General features: G+C 42.2%; 1 pseudogene; it reads right to left on the reverse strand.

Annotated features, from left to right (window-relative positions):
• The window catches only part of LOC112069034 (metabotropic glutamate receptor 7-like), a 207,958-nt pseudogene that overhangs the window by 126,894 nt on the left and 53,392 nt on the right, over positions 1–27,672 (reverse strand).

Consider the following 27,672-nt stretch of genomic DNA (forward strand, 5'->3'; position numbering starts at 1 on the left):
GGAAGGAAGGGAAGGAAGGAAGGAAGGAAGGAAGGACGAACGGACGAACGGACGAGCGGATGGATGGTGAATGGATGGATGGAATTCATTGAGGGGATTGGGGTTTGTGTTTACCTGTGTTGACTGTTATTACTGGGATTGGTAACAGCAGGTTGGCTTTTATAACACATACAGTTCTACAGGCCTTAACAAAAGCTTCCAAACTGGCAGCGACTACAGGGCCAAACAGACCAGAAGGACATGGCAAAATACTCCATTAAAGGTTAATCCAATCTGTCCCCTACACATTGTTTTGATGATGCTTTCACTAGCCAGGTGCAACACATATAACCTCTTATAAAGGCATGCCTTAACATATGTTAGTTCGGGAGGTGGCCTAGCACTCCATTAGAAATACAGCATTATTTCACTACTCACAAAATGTTCCCACAATGCACCATCATTTACCGTAATGTGAATTAAAAAACTTTTACATTTACATTTCATTTAAGTCATTTAGCAGACGCTCTTATCCAGAGCGCCTTACAAATTGGAAAGTTCATACATATTCATCCTGGTCCCCCGTGGGGAATGAACCCACAACCCTGGGTTGCAAGCGCCATGCTCTACCAACTGAGCCCACACGGGACCCACACGGGACACTTTTCATAGTATTTTACTGTTGATAATATACAGGATCACTGTATACAAATTACAGTTTTTCCGTTAAAATGCATTTGAGTCTGTTTCTCAATTAGCAACCTATACTCCAAACATAGTGAAACACTTTTAAACAGAGTTCTAAGGGCCCTGGTCAGAAGTAGTGCAGTATCTCTATGGGCCCTGGTCAGAAGTAGTGCAGTATCCCTATGGGCCTGGTCAGAAGTAGTGCAGTATCTCTATGGGCCCTGGTGGTCAGAAGTAGTGCAGTATCACCTATTGGGTCCTGGTCAGAAGTAGTGCAGTATCCCTATGGGCCCTGGTCGAAAAGTAGTGCAGTATCCCTTGGGCCCTGGTCAGAAGTAGTGCAGTATCCTGGGCCCTGGTCAGAAGTAGTGCAGTATCCCTATGGGCCCTGGTCAGAGGTAGTGCAGTATCTCTATGGGCCCTGGTCAGAAGTAGTGCAGTATCCCTATGGGCCCTGGTCAGAAGTAGTGCAGTATCATCTATGGGCCCTGGTCAGAAGTAGTGCAGTATCTCTATGGGCCTGGTCAGAAGTAGTGCAGTATCCTATGGGCCCTGGTCAGAAGTAGTGCAGTATCCTATGGGCCCTGGTCAGAAGTAGTGCAGTATCATACCCTATGGGCCCTGGTCAGAAGTAGTGCAGTATCCCTATGGGCCCTGGTCAGAAGTAGTGCAGTATCCCTATGGGCCCTGGTCAGAAGTAGTGCAGTATCTCTATGGGCCCTGGTCAGAAGTAGTGCAGTATCTCTATGGGCCCTGGTCAGAAGTAGTGCAGTACATAGGGACTAGAGTGCCATTGTCAAGCTGAGCCTGAAGATTCCGTAGGAATCCCAGTTGACGAGATCAAGGTCAAAGATCATTGCTGCTAATAGAGATGACAGAGATGCTCATATCACTCAAAACATGAAACAGTTCTCCAGATCTGAAGAGTGTGACAGTATCAGAGATCTTCGCACTGGGGTTAAATTCCCTCCTTGTTGAAAACTACAGAGTGTCAGAGTTGAGGTACATTTAAACCAGAGAGACATTAGGCAGCTTTTAAAAGCCCCAAAAGGTTTTTTTAAGAAAATGCTAATTTAAGCACAGGCAAATGAAGATTGTGTAACATCCATGAATTATTAAATGGTTGGATCTGCATGAAACATGAAGAAATTAAACGCATTACTGTTAGTCGCTGCCTCTCTCTCCTTCCATCTCTACCTATACCCAATATCGCTGAGTTGGTGTACGAAATGGCACTGTACTCCCTATGCAACTTTTGATCGGAACCCAGTGAGACTGGGACCGGGTTCCCAAAAGCATCTTAAAGCTAAGTTCATCGTTACAACCTTTCGTTAAAATCTCTGAGCTGTTTTCCCAAAACCATCTGTTATTAACGTTGCACTTGAAAGCACACGTAATCTAACACCTCCCTCAGACCACTCGTAGAACAGCTAAGTGGATCGTTAGATTATTTATTTATTTTTTAATGCCCTCCCGCGTCACTTCATACACATTAGATCTCCGTTAAACATAAAATCACATGATTTAATCCTTCTCTCTGTGACCTCTGTGAATTCACAACAAAGTTGACTACAAATAAAAAAGTGACCAATGTGTTTGCAATTAATACAATTGAAATATGTTTTAAATTAAAACCTAGATGACTGCATTAAAATCAAACATATTTAAATACCTTAGATGTTCAATCCATTTTGATACTTGTAAGCTAATGTCTGTAATTTGTCTCAATATACAATAATTTGTGACACCGTGTAGCCTAACTTTCAATTCTCTCTGTCTCTCTGTCTGTCTGTCTGTCTCTCTCTGTCTGTCTGTCTGTCTGTCTTGTCTTGTCTGTCTGGTCTGTCTGTGTCTGTCTGTCTGTCTGTCTGTCGTCTGTCTGTCGCTGTCGTCTGTCTTGTCTTGTCTGTCTGTCTGTCTGTCTGTCTGTCTGTCTGTCTGTCTGTCTGTCTGTCTGTACGTCTGTCTGTCTGCAGTAAAACCTGCAGTAAACTGCAGTAAAACCCTACCTTGACATCTAGTAGCTCAAAATGATAAACTAAGGGGACTTCATTTGACTTTGTGTCTTTGCCAGTCGCATAATCCCAAACACCCCTTGTCCGAGTGGCTCAGTCATTGAGCCCTACAGCCTATTCCCCACACTGGGCATAATGATGCAGAGATGACATTTTCACGGGGAGCTAAGGGGCAGTCCTTGGAGTCTGGAGCTGGAGTCATCCGTGACTCAGCCTTAGTGTCCGGGGAGACCGGGGAGAGATGAAATCATGCCAGGGACATAGTCTCTGTCCCAAACGACACCCATATTGTCTATTTAGTGCACTGCATAAGGAATAGGGTACCAGTTGGGACGCAGATACACAGAGTCACCCTGAGTTCCTGGCAAGGATGACAAAATGAACTGTTTACATGGTATTCCATAAAGCATGCCAAATCGATTAGGGGATCGAAAAGCAAAGGCCCTACTGTTAGGGCTATAATACATGTGTTGGTAGGGGGAACGTTACAAGTTATAAAATAGCTACAAGCAGCTATGCCGGGGTTCAAGCTGTGGGCGCACTTTGCTATCATCGGGGGAGAAAAAGTGAAAACATTGCCTACTTCTTTACTCCTTACCACACTTGCCAAATATCAGAATTAAAAATGAAGCAGATCACGCAAAACGCTTTTCAAGTATTTTGAAAATGTTGACTACTTTAATAAAACACATTCTTCTCCGGAACCGCTGGACCAATCGGCCCCAAATTTGTTTATAAAAGATCAACAAATTTAAAATAAATTATATCCCTGAGCATGTGTTCCACATTTCATCGCTCTGAGTCAAACAGGTCAAGAGATGTAAACATGTGCTGGTTAAAGCATCACAGAAGGTCTGCTCATTAGATAAGTCTTGACAGTTTTTTTTGGAACATGTGTACCTAGTTTTGTTTACCAAAACAAATATCTGTGTCGGTGTTATATGCATTTCTGTGCCAGACCCCACCCACGTGAATGTTTATGAGTCACATTGTTTGATATCCTATCCTGGGGAAAAAAACGTAATTTGTGAGAGCTTGGTCCATACGTCGATCGGTCATTAGGTGCCAGAGGAGTAGCGTTTTAAATGTTTTTCACCAAATTCTAAATAGCGGACCTGAAGGGTCCTTGAGGCAGATTTGTTCCTTGTAAGGAGAGGGACGTATGTACTAGATTTTCACCCTCTAGGTCACACGGGCGTGACCTTTCAAAGTTGCATTTTCAATCGTTTGTTATAGCGCCACCATGTGGCCAATTGGCATGACATTGCATGAGAGGGTGTGGCCCTTGGCTCTTTACCATCATGTCAAGTTGCACCCCCTCCTGGGCATTATACCAAGGGACCCATACAAGTCCAGTGGTTAATAACATAATCAATCTCTTCCTCTTTACATTAACGAGAACAAAATAACAAACATGCCATCTATAATCTACATTGATCTATTTGCATGTGTTTCCACAGCTCCACGTGTCGCCAGCCCAAAAACAAGTCTGAAACGTGACTGCGTATCAAATGGCACCCTATTCCTTATAAATGACACCCTATTCCTTATAAATGTCACCCTATTCCTTATAAATGACACCCTATACCTTATAAATGGCACCCTATTCCTTATAAATGGCACCCTATTCCTTATAAATGGCACCATATTCACTATAAATGACACCCTATTCCCTATAAATGGAACCCCTATTATGTTTAAATTGCACCCTATTTCCTATAAATGGCACCCTATTTCCTATTAAATGGCACCCTATTCCTATAAATGGCACCCTATTTCCTATTAAATGGCCAGCTGATTCATGATTTCGACTGGCTGAGAAGCGCTGCCTGTCTGTCTCGTCTCGACTCCCGACACGTTCATTACTACAGATCCAATTTGAAATTGGAAACAATTTTGCAAATGTCGGAGAGACAGACAGCAAGGTTTACACAAATCTCAGCTGTTAAAAACTAAATGTTAGTCTAAAAGAAATGTGAAATAATGTCTAGATGTTTTTTATAGTGGAGATCAAGTTTATAAATTGCCTGGCTGGGCTGATGAGACTGTGGATTGCGCAGTCAGATGTAACAGAGCAAATAGGCATTTTAAAGTCATAGATTTAGCCGGTGGTAATTTATGGAATAGACAACCGGATGGAATGTGGTTTTAACCAATCAGCATTCAGGATTAGACCCAGCCGTTGTATAATTCCTTTTACATGCTGACCACACCGACAGCATTGGGTGCGCAAGCATTAATCATTTCATCCAAACTGCTCACGCAGTCAATGAGCATCTGCATAGCCAGGCGCTAAAATGGAGCGTACAGCTCTGTTTTAGTGCCTGATGCACTGCAAGTCCTGCCTCTCCCATCTCCTCGCTGGTTTTTAGGAGCATATACACATGTGGGTGAATGAAAGATGAACGAGAACCACAGTCTAGTCGTTTGCAGTAATACACATTAAAGTTGGTTGCCAACCGCCATATTAAATCCACAGAAGAAGAAAGAAGAAGACTGAACTAGGAGAGAGTACTAGGAGAGAATACTAGGAGAGAATACTGGGGAGAGAATACTAGGAGAGAAATACTAGGGAAGAGAATACTAGGAGAGAGTACTAGGAGAGAATACTAGGAGAGAATACTAGGAAGAGAATACTAGGAGATAGAGTACTAGGAGAAGAAATACTAGAGAGAAATACTAGGAGAGAGTACTAGGAGAGAATACTAGGAGAGTAAAATACTGGGAGAGACCTAGGAGAGATACTAGCGAGAGAATAAACTAGGAGAGAGTACTAAGAGAGAGTACTAGGAGATAATACTAGGAGATAATACTAGGAGAGAGTACTAGGAGAGAATACTAGGAGATAATACTAGGAGATAATACTAGGAGAGAGTACTAGGAGATAATACTAGGAGAGAGTACTAGGAGATAATACTAGGAGATAATACTTGGAGAGAGTAGAGGTAGACAAACTCAACATGCGCACGATAACGTAACAGAGTGTCCCTGTCGAAGACACACTCAGACCACTAGGATGCCCTCTTGGTGTAATGGTTTTAAGACGACGGGTTACTACGCGGGAGACCTTGGTTCTAATCCCTCCACTTGTATATACACACCATCATACTCACGTTGAGCTGTAATGTCTCTGTCCATTGTCCAATGTGCTTGTATCCCGGGGAACTGTTGTTGTTGATCTGATACTGGAACAGGTCGTAACGTCCCGGAGCATCACCGTTCCTGTTGAAATTCACTGACGTCCCCGCACTTCCTGTAACGGGAGCAACGGCACAACTATGTTACATCCCTGCACTTGCAAAAGGCTGAGTTTCCCCTAACATGAAGATATCATCACTTGGTTAGAGTTGCTGGGCTGACAGGCGTCATGGTGCTGGCTTAACAGTCCATCTTTCTCCCTCGCCAGCTCACACCGAGACCGGACCTCTGTCTCGCAAACACACACGACCGCCATCTTAGCAAGCCGTGCCCTGGAAAAGCTAGCCATGAGACGAGGGTACCAATCCCCATCAGATACACATAAACATGTCTGACTGGTGCAGGCATACGGGACCTTCAGAAACTATTCAAAACATTTGATTTTTTCCCACACATTTTGTTGTGTTACAAAGTGGGATTAAAATGGATTGAGTTGTTTTTTGTTTTTTTTTGTCACCGATCTACACAAAGAGTCTGTAATGTCTCAGTGGAAGAAACAGTTATTGAAAATAAAACACTAATATATGTTGATTAGATAGGTATTCAACGCCCTGAGTCAATACATGTTAGAATCACCTTTGGCAGCAATTACAGCTGTGATTCTTTCTAGGTAAATCTTGGTTGTACAATATTTGCCCATTATTCCTTAAAAATGTTTTCAAACTCTGTCAAGTTGGTTGTTGATCATTGGTAGACAGCCATTTTAAAGTCTTGCCATAGATTTTCAAGCCAATTTAAGTCAAAACTGTAACTCGGCCACTCAGGAACATTAGATGTCTTCTTGGTATGCAACTCCAGTGTAGATTTGGCCTTCTGTTTAAGGTTATTGTCCTGTCTCCCAGTGTCTGGTGGAAAGCAGACTGGACCAGGTTTTCCTCTAGGATTTTACCTGTGCTTAGCTCTATTCTGTTTATTTTTATCCTAAAAAATGATGACAAGCACACCCATAACATGATGTAGCCACCACTATGCTTTAAAATATGAAGAGTGGTACTTAGTGATGTGTCATGTTCGATTTTCACTAAAACAAAACACTTTGTATTTAGTACAAAAAGTGCATTTATTTTTGTAGTTTTACTTTAGTGCCTTAATGCAGACAGGATGCATGTTTTGTAATATGTTTAATCTGTACAGGCTTCCTTCTTTTCACTCTGTCATTTTAACTACCATGTTGTTGATCCATCCTCATCCTCCATCCTCATCCTCAGTTTTCTCCTATCACAGCCAATGCACTCTGTAACTGTTTGAAAGGTGCCTGTTAGAAGCTTGCGGGTCAGCTGTTTGTTGACCCGCACCCGCCCGACTATATGTGATAAAGTGAAAATCTGAAGCCTCAACCCGCAAATATAGAACATGTACTCATAGGCTACAGTCAAAGACGTTAGACTGATGTTTTTGACAGGGGGTGCAGGAATATTTTGTTGCCTGATTTTAGATACAGTATGTTTCTGGTTGAAATACTATCTTCTCGAGATGTAGAAATAAATTAATTAATTAAAAATGTTGCCTACATTTAGTGTATAATTTTACTGCTAGAAATGCTTAATTCTGCAGGAGTTAATATTATTAACGCTATGTGAGAGGTTATAGACCTACAGTCATCATCCAGATTTCAGTTTCCATTTTAACCCATCTAAACAGTAGGCTACAGTTCCCTTGACGTGCCATAGGCCTATTTGAAGTCTCGTCTTGTGACTGTCTAATTTGAATAGCGCCTCACAATCATCACACATAACATACAGGGAACTAAATATAGCCTAGAGTACATAACATACTCAGCTCTAGAATTAGCTTTGTAAACTGCACCCAGTAATAGAATATGGAATCCTCCTACAGAGATTGTACTTCTATAGAAACTCTGTTAATCACACGACAGTAACTACAGCATTTAAAACCGCTTAATATACTCCTTGGTTATTCCATGATACCCCTGTATGCTTGAAAGTATCTCTTAAAGTCATATCAAGATTAGTTTGTCAAGATATATTTTTAAGGGAAGAGATTTTATGGCAACAGTGACAGGGGTGATTATGGGAAGATACCAAGACAGTTCAAAAGAGTGTGACTGCAGAGTCCCTGCCGTGCCTGCCGTGCCTGCCGTGCCTGCGTTGCTGTGTGGGCGGCGGATCGAAGCCTGTTGCCCGTTGCTAGCTAGTCGCTTCATGCTTCATTATCTCCTCTCTCACATGCTGACTGATGCCTCGACTCCCTCTGTATCTGTCTCTGGGGTGAAGGAGTTATAGAGGAGGAAGTATCTGTATCTGGGGTGAAGGAGTTAGAGAGGAGGATAACTGACTTATGTCTCTTCACTGTAGTGATGCCCTAACGGCCTCTCAGAGGAGAATATCAGTGATGACATCTGATAACCATCATAGTATTGTAGGCTGCATGGTCAAGGGGCTATACATTCTCAACAATAACAAAACCTCCATAACAGAAAAACATTTGATTTGGTAAAATAGGCTTATAATTTTTTTTATTTTTACGATTATTAAGCACAATTCTTTTTTTGTTGTTGTCTCTTTTAATCTCTTTACACTGGAGATGTTTTAAACCCTTTGAACAAGTTGCAGAAAGTTCATCAGCACAGCTTGAAGGAGAGGTTTGTATGTTTTCATCAGTAGTCCTGACATGTACAGTACAACTAGCTTCCTGTTCTCGATAAAGAAAAGTAACTATTGATCAATAACTGCAGGAAGTAGATCGGCCATCGCAACAGAGAGAGACTGATGGAGACCTATTTGTAATAACTACAGAGAGCTCCAAAGAATATTGGGACAGTGACACATTTTTCTTTTTGTTGTTTTGATTCCAGTACTTTGGATTTCAAATTATACAATGACTACGAGGTTAAAGTGTAGAATGTCAACTTTCATTTGAAGGTATTTATATCCACATCGCCTGAACCGTTTAGAAATTACCACACTTTTTGTACATCGTTCCAACTTTTTTAGAGGATTTTCTTTTGGTTGTGTTTCAGATTAATTTTATGCCCAGTAGAAGTGAATGGGTAAATAATGTATTGTGTCATTTTGGAGAAATGTACATTGTAAATAAGAATATAATATGTTTCTAAACCCTTCTACATTACAGGTGGATGATACCATGATAAGGGATAATCCTGAAGGAATCATGAACAATGAGTGAGAAAGTTAGAGGCAAAATATCATATACCCCCACATTTAAAAATACATAATTACCTCCCCTGTTATTGTAATGGTGAGAGGATAGCATGTCATGGTGGGGGGGTGATATTTATGCATAAAAATTGATGGATATATTTGTGTTACAAAGACTGAATATTTTCTGAATATCATATTTATGTTCTTCAGAAGACAGTATGTCTACAGTTTAGCTAGCACATCTACATCAGATGTGTGTAGAGTACAGCTTCAGCTGTCTGACCTGAACTAGAAGGACATTTCTGTGTATATGGTCTATTTGCACAAATCTAAGGTTCTCTCTGTCTAACACACTGACCTGTACAGCTCTCTGTCTGTCTAACACACTGACCTGTACAGCTCTCTGTCTGTCTACCACACTGACCTGTACAGCTCTTCTGTCTGTCTACACACCTGACCCGTACAGCTCTCTGTCTGTCTAACACAACTGACCTGTACAGCCTCTCTGTCTGTCTAACACACTGACCTGTACAGCTCCTCGTCTGTCTGACACACTGACCTGTACAGCTCTCTGTCTGTCTGACCACACTGCCCGTACAGCTCTCTGTCTGTCTAACACACTGACCTGTACAGCTCTCTGTCTGTCTAACACACTGACCTGTACAGCTCTCTGTCTGTCTACACACTGACCTGTACAGCTCTTTGTGTCGGACACACTGACCTGTACAGCTCTCTGTCTGTCTGACACACTGACCTGTACAGCTCTCTGTCTGTCTGACACACTGACCTGTACGCTCTCTTTCTGTCTAACACACTGACCTGTACAGCTCTCTGTCTGTCTGACACACTGACCTGTACAGCTCTCTGTCTGTCTAACCACACTGACCTGTACAGCTCTCTGTCTGTCTAACACACTGACCTGTACAGCTCTCTGTCTGTCTGACCACACTGACCTGTACAGCTCTCTGTCTGTCTAACACACTGACCTGTACAGCTCTCTGTCTGTCTAACACACTAACCTGTACAGCTCTCTGTCTGTCTAACACACTGCCTGTACAGCTCTCTGTCTGTCTAACACACTGACCTGTACAGCTCTCTGTCTGTCTGACCACACTGACCTGTACAGCTCTCTGTCTGTCTAACACACTGACCTGTACAGCTCTCTGTCTGTCTAACACACTGACCTGTACAGCTCTCTGTCTGTCTAACACACTGACCTGTACAGCTCTCTGTCTGTCTAACACACTGACCTGTACAGCTCTCTGTCTGTCTGACACACTGACCTGTACACAGCTCTCTGTCTGTCTGACCACACTGACCTGTACAGCTCTCTGTCTGTCTGACACACTGACCTGTACAGCTCTCTGTCTGTCTGACCCACTGACCTGTACAGCTCTCTGTCTGTCTGACCACACTGACCTGTACAGCTCCCTGTCTGTCTGACACACTGACCTGTACAGCTCTCTCTCTGTCTGACCACACTGACCTGTACAGCTCTCTGTCTGTCTGACCACACTGACCTGTACAGCCTCTGTCTGTTCTACCACACTGACCTGTACAGCTCTCTGTCTGTCTGACACACTGACCTGTACAGCTCTCTGTCTGTCTACCACACTGACCTGTACAGCTCTCTGTCGTGTCTAACACACTGACCTGTACAGCTCTCTGTCTGTCTAACACACTGACCTGTACAGCTCTCTGTCTGTCTGACCACACTGACCTGTACAGCTCTCTGTCTGTCTACCACACTGACCTGTACAGCTCTCTGTCTGTCTGACACACTGACCTGTACAGCTCTCTGTCTGTCTAACACACTGACCTGTACAGCTCTCTGTCTGTCTGACCACACTGACCTGTACAGCTCTCTGTCTGTCTAACACACTGACCTGTACAGCTGTCTGTCTGTCTAACACACTGACCTGTACAGCTCTCTGTCTGTCTAACACACTGACCTGTACAGCTCTCTGTCTAACACACTGACCTGTACAGCTCTCTGTCTGTCTGACACACTGACCTGTACAGCTCTTGTCTGTCTGACACGCTGACCTGTACAGCTCTCTGTCTGTCTGACACACTGACCTGTACAGCTCTCTGTCTGTCTAACACACTGACCTGTAACAGCTCTCTGTCTGTCTAACAACTGACCTGTACAGCTCTCTGTCTGTCTAACACACTGACCTGTACAGCTCTCTGTCTGTCTGAACACACTGACCTGTACAGCTCTCTGTCTGTCTAACACACTGACCTGTACAGCTCTCTGTCTGTATACACACTGACCTGTACAGCTCTCTGTCTGTCTGACACACTGACCTGTACAGCTCTCTGTCTGTCTGACACACTGACCTGTACAGCTCTCTGTCTGTCTAACACACTGACCTGTACAGCTCTCTGTCTGTCTAACACACTGACCTGTACAGCTCTCTGTCTGTCTGACCACACTGACCTGTACAGCTCTCTGTCTGACTAACACACTGACCTGTACAGCTCTCTGTCTGTCTGACACACTGACCTGTACAGCTCTCTGTCTGTCTGACCACATTGACCTGTACAGCTCTCTGTCTGACTAACACACTGACCTGTACAGCTCTCTGTCTGTCTAACACACTGACCTGTACAGCTTCTCGTCTGTCTAACACACTGACCTGTACAGCTCTCTGTCTGTCACCACACTGACCTGTACAGCTCTCTGTCTGTCTAACACACTGACCCGTACAGCTCTCGTCTGTCTAACACACTGACCTGTACAGCTCTCTCTCTGTCTACCACACTGACCTGTACAGCTCTCTGTCGGTCTAACACACTGACCTGTACAGCTCTCTGTCTGTCTAACACACTGACCTGTACAGCTCTCTGTCTGTCTAACACACTGACCTGTACAGCTCTCTCTCTGTCTACCACACTGACCTGTACAGCTCTCTGTCTGACCACACTGACCTGTACAGCTCTGTCTGTCTAACACACTGACCTGTACAGCTCTCTGTCTGTCTGACACACTGACCTGTACAGCTCTCTGTCTGTCTGACCACACTGACCTGTACAGCTCTCTGTCTGTCTGACCACACTGACCTGTACAGCTCTCTGTCTGTCTGACCACACTGACCTGTACAGCTCTCTGTCTGTCTAACACACTGACCTGTACAGCTCTCTGTCTGTCTAACACACTGACCTGTACAGCTCTCTGTCTGTCTGACACACTGACCTATACAGCTCTTGTCTGTCTGACACACTGACCTGTACAGCTCTCTGTCTGTCTAACACACTGATATGCACAGCTGGGTGAGGGTCTGTCTTCAAGTCTCCGGTGGGGGATGAAGTCCCTTCCATCTATGTAATGTATTACAGATTATGGACATGTGCAGTCATGTGGCAGGAGTGCTTGACACTCCATCCTGGATATGACAGAGTGAGATGGACTCTGAGTAGCCTCAGAGTAAATTGAGAAGAATGTATTTGCTGATATCATGTAGACATTGTAAACAGCGTCTTCATATCTTCCAACTGTAAGAGTTTAATGTAGAATAAACCATCATAAGCAGTGATAATATTACAATGTGCAAATGTCACACCTGTCTTTAATATTTAATTGTTATTCACAGCCGATACAGATTCTGTTCAGTGGCTTGCGAAAGTATTCACCCTCCTTGGCATTTGTCTAGTTTGTTGCATTAAAGCCTGGTATAAAAATTGTTTTGTTTTTTTTGCGGGGGGGGGGGGGGGGGGGGGGGGGGGGGGGTTGTTGTATTTGATTTACACAACATGCCTACCACTTTGAAGATGCAACATATTTTTTTATTGTGAAACAAACAAGAAATGAGACCAAAAAAAAATGAAAACTTGCAAGTCTCTTGGTGTCACACCCTGATCTGTTTCACCTGTCCTTGTGCTTGTCTCCACCCCCCTCCAGGTGTCGCCCATCTTCCCCATTATCCCCTGTGTATTTATACCTGTGTTCTCTGTCTGTCTGTTGCCAGTTCGTCTTGTTTGTTTGAGTCAGCGTTTTGTGTCTCAGCGCCTGCCTTGACATGTCTACTGCTTGCCTTTGTTGGAACATTAAACCATTGTTTATTCAACGTGGTCTGCATCGGGGTCTTCCCTTCATAACTGACACTTGGGCTATATCTCCACTGGGATTTTTGCCCATTCTTCAAGGCAAAACTGCTCCAGCTCCTTCAAGTTGGATGGGTTCCGCTGGTGTACAGCAATGTTTAAGTCTTACCACGGATTCTCAATTGGATTGAGGTCTGGGCTTTGACTAGGCCATTCCAAGACATTTAAATGTTTCCCCTTAAACCACTCGAGTGTTGCTTTAGCAGTATGCTTAGGGTTATTGTCCTACTGGAAGGTGAACCTCCGTCCCAGTCTCAAATCTCTGGAAGACTGAAACAGGTTTCCTTCAAGAATTTCCCTGTATTTTGCGCCATCCATCATTCCTTCAATTCTGACCAGTTTCCCAGTCCCTGTCTATGAAAAACATCCCCACAGCATAATGCTGCCACCACCATGCTGGGGATGCTGTTCTCGGGGTGATGAAAGGTGTTGGGTTTGCGCCAGACATAGCATTTTCCTTGATGGCCAAAACGCTACATTTGTGTCTCATCTGACCAGAGTTCCTTCTTCCATATGTTTTGGGAGTCTCCCACATGCCTTTTGGCGAACACCAAATGTGTTTGCTTATTTTTCTCTTTAAGCAAGGGCTTTTTTCTGGACACTCTTCCGTAAAGCCCAGCTCTGTGGAGTGTACGGCTTAAACTGGTCCTATGGACAGATACTCCAATCTCCGCTATGGAGCTTTGAAGCTCCTTCAGGGTTATCTTTGGTCTCTTTTTGTTACCTCTCTGATTAATGCCCTCCTTGCCTGGTCCTTAAGTTTTGAAGGATGACCCTCTCTTGGCAGGTTTATTGTAGTGCCATATTCTTTAAAAAAATATATAATCAATTTAACTGACTGGCTCAGACACATTAACTTCTTAACACTAGGAGGCAGAATTTTTATGTTTGGAAAAATAACGTTCCCAATGTAAACAGACTATTTCTCAGGCCAAGATTCTAGAATATGCAAATAATTGACAGATTAGGATAGGAAACACTCTAAAGTTTCCAAAACTGTCAAAATATTGTCTGTGGGTATAACAGAACTGATTTTGCAGGCGAAAACCTGAGGAAATCCAACCCGGAAGTGCCTCTTATTTAGAAAAATCCCTGTTCCATTGCCTGCCTATCCTCCATTTAAAGGGATATCAACCAGATTCCTTTTCCAATGGCTTACACAGGTTGTGAACAGTCTTTAGACATAGTTTCAAGCTTTTATTCTGAAAAATTAGCGAGATTTATCAAATCGCGTCAGTGTCCTTGATTAGTTCTTGCGCGCAAAAGTGGTAGCTCGACATTTTATTTCTGTCTTGTATTGAATACTTTACCCTCCGGTTGAAATTTTATCGATTATTTATGTTAAAAACAACCGGAAGATTGATTATAAAAACGTTTGACATGTTTCTACGAACTTTACGGATACTATTTGGAATTTTCGTCTGCCTTTCATGACCGGCACGAGCCTGTGGATTACTGAACATAACACGTAAACCAAATGGAGGTTTTTGGATATAAAAATCATCTTTATCGAACAAAAGGAACATTTATTGTGTAACTGGGAGTCTCGTGAGTGCAAACATCCGAAGATCATCAAAGGTAAGCGATTCATTTTATTGCTTTTCTGACTTTCGTGACCAATCTACATTGCTGCTAGGTGTTCTTAATGTTTTGTCTAGTGATCGATAAACTCACACAAAAGCTTGGATTGCTTTCGCTGTAAAGCATATTTTCAAAATCTGACACGACAGGTGGATTAACAACAAGCTAAGCTGTGTTTTGCTATATTGCACTTGTGAATTCATGAATATAAATATTTTTTGCATTAAAAAAAATAAATTGCGCTCTAATTCAGCAGATGACAATTATCCCGCTAAAGGGATCCGTGCGCCTTGTGAAATAAATTCCAGAAATTAACTTTTAACAAGGCACACCTATTAATTGAAATGCATTCCAGGTGACTACCTCATGAAACTGGTTGAGAGAATGCCAAGAGTGTGCAAAGCTGTCATCAAGGAAAAGGGTGACTGCTTTGAAGAATCTCAAATATAAAATATATTTTGATTTGTTTAACACTTTTCTGGTTACTACATGATTCCATATGTGTTATTTCATAGTGTTTATGTCTTCACTATTATTCTACAATGTATAAAAGAGTAAAACTAAAGAATAACCATTGAATGAGTAGCTGTTCTAAAACTTTTGACTGGTACTGTATCTCGCTGCATTATATGAAAAAATATGTGAGAGATAACAGATGAAGTGTAGGGAGCTTAATAATATACCTACAAAGCCAATTAGCACATTGCAGAGTTTGCTAATTGCGTAGCCGTTTCTTCCCAGAGGAAAATATTGGCAGGTTATGAAAATAGGATCATTGGAAGAGAAATTTAGCTACAATATGTTTTGAGGTCTCTGTGTCCTTCACTTTTATTCCTCATGCTACACCCTCATACAAGGTGTTAGTGTTTAATTCCTCGTGCTACGCCCTCATACAAGGTGTTTTAAAGTGTTGTATTCATCGTGCTACACCCTCATACAAGGTGTTAGTGTTTAATTCCTCGTGCTACACCCTCATACAAGGTGTTAGTGTTTAATTCCTCGTGCTACGCCCTCATACAAGGTGTTTTAAAGTGTTTTTTCAGTAGCGATATTCATACTATTTCAGGCAGTGCCAGGGGGTACGTTGGTACCAGCAGACCTGTGTGTTGACGTCTGTGTAATAGAGGACATCGTTTTTCTCAAATTATAAACATGGTCTTTTCTCTACCTCCACTAAATCCAATCAATTCCTAAAATGCTGTTCTCCTCATATTGTGCCTCAGAGTCTTTGTCTGTGTCTGAAATGGCATACTACTCCCTAAATAGTGCTCGTCTTTTGATCAAAGCCCTTATGTGGAACAGCCACACATCCTTCCCTCTGTGGTCTTGTCTCTTCCACACAGTCAATAAGATAACCTGTGTAAACAGGATGCTTTGGATGTTGCATTCTCCAGGATGAGGGGAGAGCTATGAGCAGCAAACACCATTATCATGTCTTACGCTATCACCTTAGCTGCTGCCTGGATAAGTCCACAAACAAACCAGAACTGTGTTGCCTGTCAATTAGGCTTCTCCTTTACTTCCTACTGTGTACAAAATAGCCCTTATATACTTCCTCCTTGTAAATAATGTCTGTTATGACATCACTTCCTACAGTGTGAACATTGTCTGTTATGACATCACTTCCTACAGTGTGAACATTGTCTATTATGACATCACTTCCTACAGTGTGAACATGGTCTGGTATGACATCACTTTCTACAGTGTGAACATTGTCTATTATGACATACTTCCTACAGTGTGAACATTGTCTGTTCTGACATCACTTCCTACAGTGTGAACATGGTCTGTTATGACATCACTTCCTACAGTGTGAACATGGTCTGTTATGACGTCACTTCCTACAGTGTGAACATGGTCTGTTATGACATCACTTCCTACAGTGTGAACATTATCTGTTATGACAACCACTTACTACAGTGTGAACAGTGTCTGTTATGACATCACTTCCTACAGTGTGACCATTGTCTGTTATGACATCACTTCCTACAGTGTGGACATTGTCTGTTCTGACATCACTTTCCTACAGTGTGAACATGGTCTGGTATGACATCAACTTCCCTACAGTGTGAACATGGTCTGTTATGACATCACTTCCTACAGTGTGAACATGGTCTGTTATGACATCACTTCCTACAGTGTGAACAGTGTCTGGTATTGGTGTTTGTATACTTCACAAATGAAAGACAATGTTGCAGCCCTATCTCTGGTAGCAGTGGATTTATTCAACCAATATCGATGCTAAATATTTAACCAACAGTTCTGCTAAATATTGGACAACCAGTTCGGCTAAAAAGCTTACCAACACTTCGCCTAAATATTTCACCAACACTTTTGCAAAAGAGACCTGATCATGCTGTGGAAAAATAGGTGTTCTTCACATTGTTACTAACCATTGAATGTGACACTGCGGATATACTTGAGCAGTTTCTTGCCCCCGGCCAAGTCCATATCGGGACAGATCCCAGAGACGTCGGGACACAGGTCTCTCTGCATGTTGTGAAGGGCGTGGGCCATGGCGTACACCGCATCGATCACAAACTGAACCTTCCCCTCTTGTTCGTACTTAGAGTCCGTCCCGATCCGCTCCTGGCCTGCGGGATGAAAAGAGGAGGATATTCAGGACACGTTTTGGGAAAGAGATATGGCTCTTAATGGTAATCACCTGGGTAAATACAAGACATTCCTATGCATTTGCATTAATGAGGTGACCTTAAAAAAAAAAACTCATCTTTTTACATTTAGGAAAATAACACATTAGCATTACATTCCACAGACATGGGTTGCCTTGCAACGATGCAAACCTTATTTAAATTAAAGGACTCCTGTATTCACTGTATTCACAATGTGTTGGTTTTTAATAACTTCAAAAGAGAGTCTGTTAACAAGAAAAAGGTACTACTACATTCTTACACGGTATTATAATGCTTTCATGGGTTACACCTCATCTTTAAATCTGCTGTCTATATGGAGAGGCTTCACATTATATTCATGCTGTGGACCCATTGAATTAGACACAGTTTAATAGCTACTTTTTTTTCCCACAGTTACTTTTCAATCACCTTGGTTTTAATGTGGGAGAACTACATGAAAGGGCAAAAACCCAAGCCATTGTGTTTTTTACCTTCACTGGTAGACGCATTATGCTGAAATTAACATCTCGTATTGCATTGTCTGTCAGGGATTTGTACAATTGATCAATAAGACTTTTTGCTGGTTTTCCATGGACATATTTTTGAGAAATAGTACATGACAATGCATTTACATTGAATAATGTCACAAGCAGACTTTTCTTTTTACCGCGACTATGATAATCTGATGATGATAATAATAATAATCAAAAGAACAATTGGAAGAGTATTTTATTATCATTACGAGTGTTCTTTTCCTTCTTTCAAATGACTGACATTCTATTCCGAGTACATGCTAATTTATCCTGCGTCATGTCGATCACGTCACATGTTTACAGGATTTTTTCTTTTTTTTCTCCCCAATTCCATGGTATCCAATTGGTAGTAGTTGCAGTCTTGTCTCATCGCTGCAACTCCCGTACGGACTCGGGAGAGGCGAAGGTCGAGAGCCACGCGTCCTCCGAAACACGACCCAACCAAGCCGCGCTGCTTCTTGACACAATGCCCACTTAACCCGGAAGCCATCCGCACCAATGTGTCGGAGGAAAACACCGTACACCTGGCGACCTGGTCAGCGTGCACTGCGCCTGGCCTGCCACAGGAGTCGCTAGTGCGCGATGAGACAAGGATATCCCTGACGGCCAAACCCTCCCTAACCCGGATGATGCTGGGCCAATTGTGCGTCGCCCCATGGGCCTCCCGGTCGCGGCCAGCTGCGATAGAGCCTGGGCTCGAACCCAGAGTCTCTGGTGGCACAGCTAGCAATGTGATGCAGTGTCTTAGACCACTGCGCCACCCGGGAGGAAGGGTCATTTAATTTATGATGAACATTATATAGATATCTAATTTTGACTGAAGCAAAGTATAATTTCCTTGTCAGTTTAAATTTATACAACTTTTCTGATTTATTCTCTGGTTTATTATGATACATTTTTACTTTTACACATTCATCTGCATAACCCAAAATTATCACTTGAACTTTAATTAAGTAATCACTTAGAAAATGAAAACGAGGAAGCCACTGTAACCAGGTTTTCGAACCAGGGTGTCTGTAGTGAAGCCTCAAAAGCACTGAGAAGCATTGCCTTAGACCGCTGCGCCACTCGGGAAACCGAGTGGAATAAATGATGATGAACTTCACAGGGTGAAAGGTCATGAGCCTGACGCTCCTTTCAATAAATATCCATGGCCTTTATTCTGGTGACATGATCATCGACAAATAAAAATAATTGTAGGCTATACCCGCACAGTATCTGCAAGCTGTTAGCCAGAGTGCACCTGCCAATAACAGAGTGGACACACTCACTATATAACGCCATTTTTGTTGTTGTGAGAAAAACCATCAATAGAGCTGAATACGCAAAGGAAACACATTTACTTTGGCACATGGGAATTGAACTGCACATTTATTTTTATTTTTACGTGCGCTACTTCATCACGAACTGCCTTTTATCCACAACTGGTATATTTGATGGAAACCCTTTTCTGGTGGGAAAATGTTCATGTTGGTTTTATGCAGATTTTAGAACATTCACATGAAAATCTGTCGCCAATTGGATGGAAACCTTTTGGAGAGGGTGAACGTTCACGAGCTTGCTCTAAAATCTGTCATTGCCGAAATGGACAATTCCAGAGAAAAATGTAGAATACCAACAACAGAGTCAGGAAAGAAGCTGAAATGGCTGGATCTGTATTCAGCATTGGCTTTGTTTTGGCATACACACACATGCACACTCAAACACCTTTGTGGCCATGCACACAGCTACAGATGTAGGACATTAATTTGATCACCCTGTTGCAAGAGAACTTTCCTGCACCCCCCAAAAAATGACATTTGACGTTTAAAAGGGCTTCTAAAGTTTTGTAATTTCCACTTTGAAATCCCAGGTTGATGGCACCTTAATTAGAGAGGACTGGCTCGTGGTAACGGCTGGAGCGGAGTTAGTGGAATGGTATCAAATACCTCAAACACATGGTTTCAATGCGTTTGAGGCCATTCCATTTAATCCTTTCCAGCCATTTTTAAAAGCCGTCCTCCCCTCAGCAGCTTCCACTGAATGAAAATTCAGACTTAAATTTTCACTTATGGAAAATGCACATTAATTATAAGCCACATAATAAGTCACATGTCCTGTTGCTGCAGGATTATATTTCTGCTGGAGAAAACTGTAAGACGGGAGTGTTGAGGGACAACAACCCAAATGTCTCTATGCCAATATCTTACAACTCCAGATTTCTTGCAAATACCCAACAGGGCTTTCCACGTTAATTACCCACCTTGTTTGTCAGACGAGAAAATAACAATACAATAAAACAAAATGAACGCTGAGAAAACACAATCTCACGCTGCTAAAAAATTCATTGGTACACAGTACATAGACAAATTATTATTATATACCCTATCAAACATATAGACACATTATCATTATATACCCCATCAAACACATATACATTTTCAATATATACCCTATAAAACATATGTACATTATCATTATATACCCCATCAAACACATATACGTTATCAATATATACCGTATAAAACATGTATACATTATCATTATATACGAGGAATATAATATGAGGAATGTCGTTGCACAGCTATTTCCAGAGATATCCAAGTCCGGGCTGTGGCTGGCCCAGTCAAGGACATTCAGAGCCTTGTCCTGAAGCCACTCCTGCGTTGTCTTGGCTGTGTATCTTAGGTTCGTTGTCCTGTTGGAAGGCAAACGTTTGCCCCAGTCTGAGGTCCTGAGCGCTCTGGAGCAGGATTTCATTAAGGATCTCTCTGTACTTTGCTTCGTTCATCTTTCCCTCAATCCTGACTAGTCTCCCAGTCCCTGCCGCTGAAAAACATCCCCAAAGAGTGATAATGCCACCATTATGCTTCACAATAGGGATGGTGCCAGGTTTCCTCCAGACTTGACGCTTGGCATTCACGGCCAAAGAGTTCGATCTTGGTTTCATCAGACCAGAGAATCTTGTTGCTCATGGTTTGAGAGTCCTTTAGGGGCCTTTTGGCAAACTCGAAGTGAGCTGTCATGTGCCTTCCGTCTGGCCACTCTGCCATAAAGGCCTGATTGGTTGAGTGCTGCAGAGATGGTTGTACTTCTGGAAGGTTCTCCCATCTACACAGAGGAACTCTGGAGCTCTGTCAGAGTGACCATCAGGTTTTTGGTCACCTCCCTGACCAAGGCCCTTCTCACCTGATTGCTCAGTTTGGCCGGGCGGCCAGCTCTACGAAGAGTCTTTAGTGGTGCCAAACTTCTTCCATTTAAAAAATATGGAGGCCACTGTGTTCTTGGGGACCTTCAATGATGCAGACAATGTTTGGTACCCTTCCCCAGATATGTGCCTCGGCACAATCCTGTCTCGGAGCTCTACGGACAATTTGTTCCACCTCATGGTTTAATTTTTGCTCAGGCATGCACTGTCAACTGTGGGACATTAAAAAGACAGGTGTGTACCTTTTCAGATCATGTCAAATCAATTTAATTTACTACAGGTAGACTCCAATGAAGTTGTAGAAACGTGTAGAGTCTCATAGCAAAGGGTCTGGATACTTATGTAAATAAGGTATATATATATATATATATATATATATATATATATATATACATTTTTATATATATATATTTATTATATACATCTGCAAAAATGTCTAAAACCTGTTTTTACTTCGTCATTATGGGGTATTGTGTGTAGATTGATTAGGAAAATGTTTTATTTAATCCATTAAAAAAATAAACATGTAACTTAACAAAATGTTGAAAAAAAAGTCAAGGGGTTTGAATACTTTCTGAATGCAGAGACATTATCATTATATACCCTATCAAACACATATACATTATCATTATATACCCTATCAAACACATATACATTATCATTATATACCCTATCAAACAACATATACATTATCATGATATACCCTATCAAACACATTATTTTGTATTTAACCTTTATTTAACTAGGCAAGTCAGTTAAGAACAAATTAGTATTTACAATTACAGCCACATAGAAGCATTATCATTATATACCCCATCAAAAACATAGATATTACAATTATATACCTTATAATTAATTACAATTATATACCAAACACATTGACATTATCATTGTATACCCTATCAAACACATAGACATTATCATTGTATACCCTATCAAACACATGGACATTATCATTCAAAAGTTTGGGGTCACTTAGAAATGTCCTTGTTTTTTAAAGAAAACCAAATTTTTGGTCTTTAAATAAACATAAAATTGATCAGAAATACAGTGTAGACATTGTTAATGTTGTAAATGACTATTGTAGCTGGAAAACGGCAGATTTTTAATGGAGTATCTACATATGTGTACAGAGGCCCATTATCAGCAATATGGTTGACCAGAAGAAGAAAAAACATATATGGTTATTCAGAAGGATCAACAAAGAACCATTCTCCCCTGATGGTTCTGTAAAGAAACAATCTCTCGCTGATGGTTCTGTAAAGAACCATTCTCCCCTGATGGTTCTGTAAAGAACCATTCTCCCTGATGGTTCTGTAAAGAACCATTCTCCCGTGATGGTTTCTGTAAAGAACCATTTCTCCCTGATGGTTCTGTAAAGAACCATTTCTCCTGATGGTTCTTGTAAAGAACCATTCTCCCTGATGGTTCTGTAAAAGAACCATTCTCCCTGATGGTTCTGTAAAGAACCATTCTCCCTGATGGTTCTGTAAAGAACCATTCTCCCTGATGGTTCTGTAAAGAACCATAGAACGGGTTCAGTTTAGCCCTATAAAGGGTTGTAACCATATTGTAACCCTTTTTGGGGCTATATAGAACCTTTTTTAATGATTCTTTATAGAACAATAAAAAAAGTGTTCTTTATAGAACCATACAGGTTCCATTTAGAACCTTACGAGCATGGTTCTGTACAGAACCTTCCAAAAAAGAGATCTACACTGAACAAAAATATAAACACAACATGTAAAGTGTTGGTCTCATGTTTCATGAGTTGAAATAAAAGATCCCAGATATGTTCCATACGTACAAAAATCTTGTTTGTCTATAATGTTGTACACACATTTGTTTACATCCCTGTTCGTGAGCATTTCACATTTGCCAAGATAATCCATCCACCTGACATGTGTGGCAGATCAGGAAGCTGATTAAACAGCATGATCATTACACATGTGCACCTTGTGCTGGGGGTCAATAAAAGGCCACTCTAAAATGTGCAGTTTTGTCACACACACAATGTCACAGATGTCTCAAGTTTTGAAGGAGCGGTGCAATTGGCATGCTGACTGCAGAAATGTCCACCAGAGCTATTGCCAGAAAATGTTGCTGTCCAATTTTCTACCATAAGCCGCCTCCAATCGGCCTCACAACTGCATATCATGTGTATGGCATCGTGTGGGCGAGAGATTTGCTGATTTCAATGTTGTGAACAGAGTGCCCCATAGTGGTGGTGGGGTTATGGTACGGGCAGGCATAAGCTACGGACCCTGAACACAATTGCATTTTATCAAAGGGCAATTGGAATGTACAAAGATACTGTGACGACAACAGTGGCACAACATTCCACAGGCCACAATCAACATTATGCAAAGGAGATGTGTCGCTCTGCATGAGGCATGGTCACACCAGATACTGACTGGTTTCCTGATCCACACCACTACATTTTTATTTTTTTAAGATAAGCATATCTGTATTCCCAGTCATATGAAATCCATAGATTAGGGCCTAATGAATTCATTTCAATTGACTGATGTTGTTAAATGAACTGTAAAATCAGTAACATTTTTAGAAATTGTTGCATGTTGCATTTATATTTTTGTTCTCTATATACGGGTTCCGCTACGGTTATAAGTCAAATAACTGTTTATAACCTTTTTCTGGTGTGTATCATCAGACCAGAGCATCTTGTTACACCAAACACATAGATACATGATCATTATATAACCTATCAAACAAACTAATTTCACATTAGACAAGGGGCATTGAAATCTCTGTCACGCTTCCTCTGCTCTCTCAGGACTGTATTTATCGCTTTCTGTGTCTCCGTTTCTCCCTCTCTCCCTCCCTCTTTCTCTCTCTTCCTCCCCTTTCTCTCTCCCTCCCCTCTCACTCCCTCACATCTCTATCTCCCTCCTCTATCTCTCCATCATCTCTCTCTCCCTCTCTCTCGCTCTCTCTCTCTCGCTCTCTTTCTCCGTCCCCTCTCTCCTTTTTTTTATTATTGTGCCTCTCTCATCTCTCTCTTTTCTCTCTCTCTGTGCTGCAGCTCGCCGCCCTCTCGTCTCGTCTGCTTCGTCATCTCTTCGTCGTCCTCGGCTCTCGTCTTCTCTTCGTCTCGTCTGTCGTCGTTCTCTCTCGTCTCTCTCTTCTCTTCTCTGCTCGTCTCTCTCTCTCTCTCTCTCTCTCTCTCTCTCTCGTCTCTCGGCGCTCTTCTCTTCTTCTCTCTTCTCTCTCTCTCCTCTCTCTCTCTTTTCTCTTCTCTCTCAATCACAGCAGGCTGCATCGATGGTAGCGTAGTCTATATCAGAGTAGAATATATCCGGTGCTGCTGAATGTTCACATAGATCCTGTGAGGCAAAGATAAACACACAATGTCCACATCAACAGTGTATATGATGGGGATGTATAGAAGAATGTGGGAGACTTGGATGAGGTTAAATGGGGTCAAAAGCAACAGTTCTCCACCTCTCCATATTCTCCTGGAACCCAATCCCCATGCAATATGGTAACCGACTGCCTCTCATTCTCAGATCATACATTGTGGGGGAGGTGCTACGATGAAACAGCTATATAGCCTCTCAAACATGGTAATGTGGAATTGATGTTAAAATGCCAGCTGTTTAGCCTCTCAAACATGGTAATAAATCAAATGTATTGGTCCACATACATGTGATCGGCATATGTTATTGCGGGTGTAGCGAAATGCTTGTGCTTCTATGTACATATGAGATAGGTGAGGCAATATTTACAATCATTTAAAGTGACTAAGACACCGTAGAATAGTATAGAGTACAGTTTATACATATGAGAAATGCAAGATACAGAGACATTATTAAAGTGGCTAGTGATTCCTAATCTATATCTATAGGCAGACACGGGCAGTGCAGTTGCCGTACCAGGCGGTGATACAGCCCAACAGGATGCTCTCGATTTTGCATCTGTAAAGGTTTGTGAGGGTTTCAGGTGTTAAGCCAAATGTATTTAGTCTCCTGAGGTTGAGGAGGCACTGTTGCCCCTTCTTCACCACACTCTCTGTGTGGGTGGAACATTTCAGTTTGTCAGTGATGTGTACGCCGAGGAACTTCCCACCTTCTCCACTGCGGTCCCGTCGATGTGGATAGGGGGGCTGCTCCCTCTGCTGTTTCCTGAAGTCCACAATCATCTCCTTAGTTTTGTTGACGTTGAGTGAGAGGTTATTTTTCTGCTACCACACTCCCAGATCCCTCAGCTCCTCCCTGTAGGCTGTCTCATCATTGTTGGTAATCAGGTCTACTACTGTTTTGTCGTCTGCAAACTTCATGATTGAGTTGGAGGTGTGCGTGGCCACGAAGTCATGGGTGAACAGGGAGTACAAGAGGGGGCTGAGCATGCACCCTTGTTGGGCCCCAGTGTTGAGGATCAGCGACAAGGAGGTGTTGTTTCCTACCTTCACCACTTGGGGGCGGCCCGTCAGGAGGTCCAGGACCCAAATCCACAGTGTGGGGTTCAGGCCCAGCCCCTCGAGCTTGATGATGAGCTTAGAGGGTACTATGGTGTTAAATGCTGAGCTGTAGTCGATGAACAGCATTCTTACATAGGTATTCCTCTTGTCCAGATGGGATAGGGCAGTGTGGTGGTGATTGCATCACCTGTGGATCTATTGGGGCGGTAAGCAAACTGAAGTGGGTCTAGGGTGTCAGGTAAGGTGGAGGTGATATGATCCTTGACTTGTCGCTCAAAGCACTTCATGATGACAGAGGTGAGTGCTAAGGGTCGATAGACAATTATTTCAATTGTCTTTGCTTTCTTAGGTACAGGGACAATGCTGGCCATTTTGAAGCATGTGCGGACAGCAGACTGGGATAGGGAGAGACCCGAATATATCTGTAAACACACCAGCCAGCTGGTCTGCACATGCTCTGAGGACGCGGCTAGGGATACCATCTGGGCTGGCAGCCTTGCGAGGGTTAACACGCTTAAATGTCTTACTCACGTCGGCCACGGAGAAGGAGAGCCCACAGTCCCTGACAGTGGGCAACGTCACTGGCACTGCATTATCCTCAAAGCGAGCGAAGAAGGTGTTCAGCCTGTCCGGAAGCAAGACGTTGGTGTCCACGACATGGCTGGTTTTCCTTTTATAATCCGTGATTGTCTGTAGACCCTGCCACATACGTCTCGTGTCTGAGCCGTTGAACTGGGACTCAACTTTGGCCCTATACTGACATTTAGCCTGCTTGGTTGCCTTGCGGAAGGAATAACTCCACTGTTTGTGTTCTTCCATATTCCCAGTCTTCTTGTCCTGGTTAAATGAGGTGGTTTGCACTTTCAGTTTTGCGCAAATACTCCCATCTATCCACAGTTTCTGGTTGGGGTAGGTTTTAATCGTCACAGTGGGTACAACATCTCCTATGCACTTCCTAATAAACTCGTTCACTGTATTGCTATATGTAAACAATATTATTTTCTGAAGCTACTCTGTATAGTGGAGTCGATGTTAATATGTCGGCTGTTTAGCCTCTAAAACACGGTATTAAACATGATGTTAATATGTGAGGCTGTATAGCCTCTAAAACACGGTATTAAACATGATGTTAATATCTAACCCAAACCCTCGTGTTGGTGTTTTACGAGCAGCACTGAAACATGGGGACCGCACTTGGCCGCAACGCACCTCTACATGACCCCAATTACCAGCTGTATTTCTAAACTGTCACCGCGTAATTATGGAAAAAACATGGTCCTCTTCACCACGTTCTAAGCAAAGATCTTCCAACGTATGTTTCCTGGGAAGCGTGCCGCGAATGATGTCTCTTACTTGTTGTGGTCTCGTGCATTTTCTATGATAAATAAATCGTCATCTGGTTAGCGATTGGAATTTGCTAGGCAGTACTTTTCAGGAATGACACTCAACACAATGACACTCAACACGGATTAACATACAGGTTTAATAATACCGTGTTTAGAGGCTATACAGCGACAATAACATCATGTTTCAATACCCGTGTTTTTGAGGCTATACAGCCTCACATATTAACCATCATGGTTAATACCGTGTTTGAGAGGCTATAACAGCTGACATATTAACTATCTGTTTAATACCGTGTTTTAGAGGCTGACATATTAACATCATGTTTAAGACCGTGTTTAAAGGCATACAGCTGCTCACATATTTACACAATCAGATTTAATACCGTGTTTTAGAGGCATACAGCGACATAATTAACATCAATTTCGTAATACCTGTTTTAGAGGCTGACCATATTACATCATGTTTAATACCGTGTTTAGAGGCCATTACACCACATTATTAAACATCATGTTTTAACTACCGTTTTTAGAGGCTGACATATTTAACATCATGTCAATACCGTGTTTTAGAGCTGACAAGAATAACATTCATTTCAATACCGTGTTTAGAGGCCTGACATATTAACTCATAATTACTGGTAGAGGCGATATATTACACATCATGTTTAAACCGGATGTTTTAGAGGCTATACAGACCCACAATATAACATCATGTTTCAATTACCGTTTTTAGAGCGATGAATATTAACATTCATGATTCATACCTGTCCTGCTTTTAGAGGCTATAGTCTACATATTAACAAATCATGTTGTTCAAATACCGTTGTTTTTAGAGGCTAACATATT

This window comes from Salvelinus sp. IW2-2015, unplaced genomic scaffold (genome assembly GCF_002910315.2).
Source record: "Salvelinus sp. IW2-2015 unplaced genomic scaffold, ASM291031v2 Un_scaffold862, whole genome shotgun sequence".
Lineage (NCBI taxonomy): Eukaryota > Metazoa > Chordata > Actinopteri > Salmoniformes > Salmonidae > Salvelinus > Salvelinus sp. IW2-2015.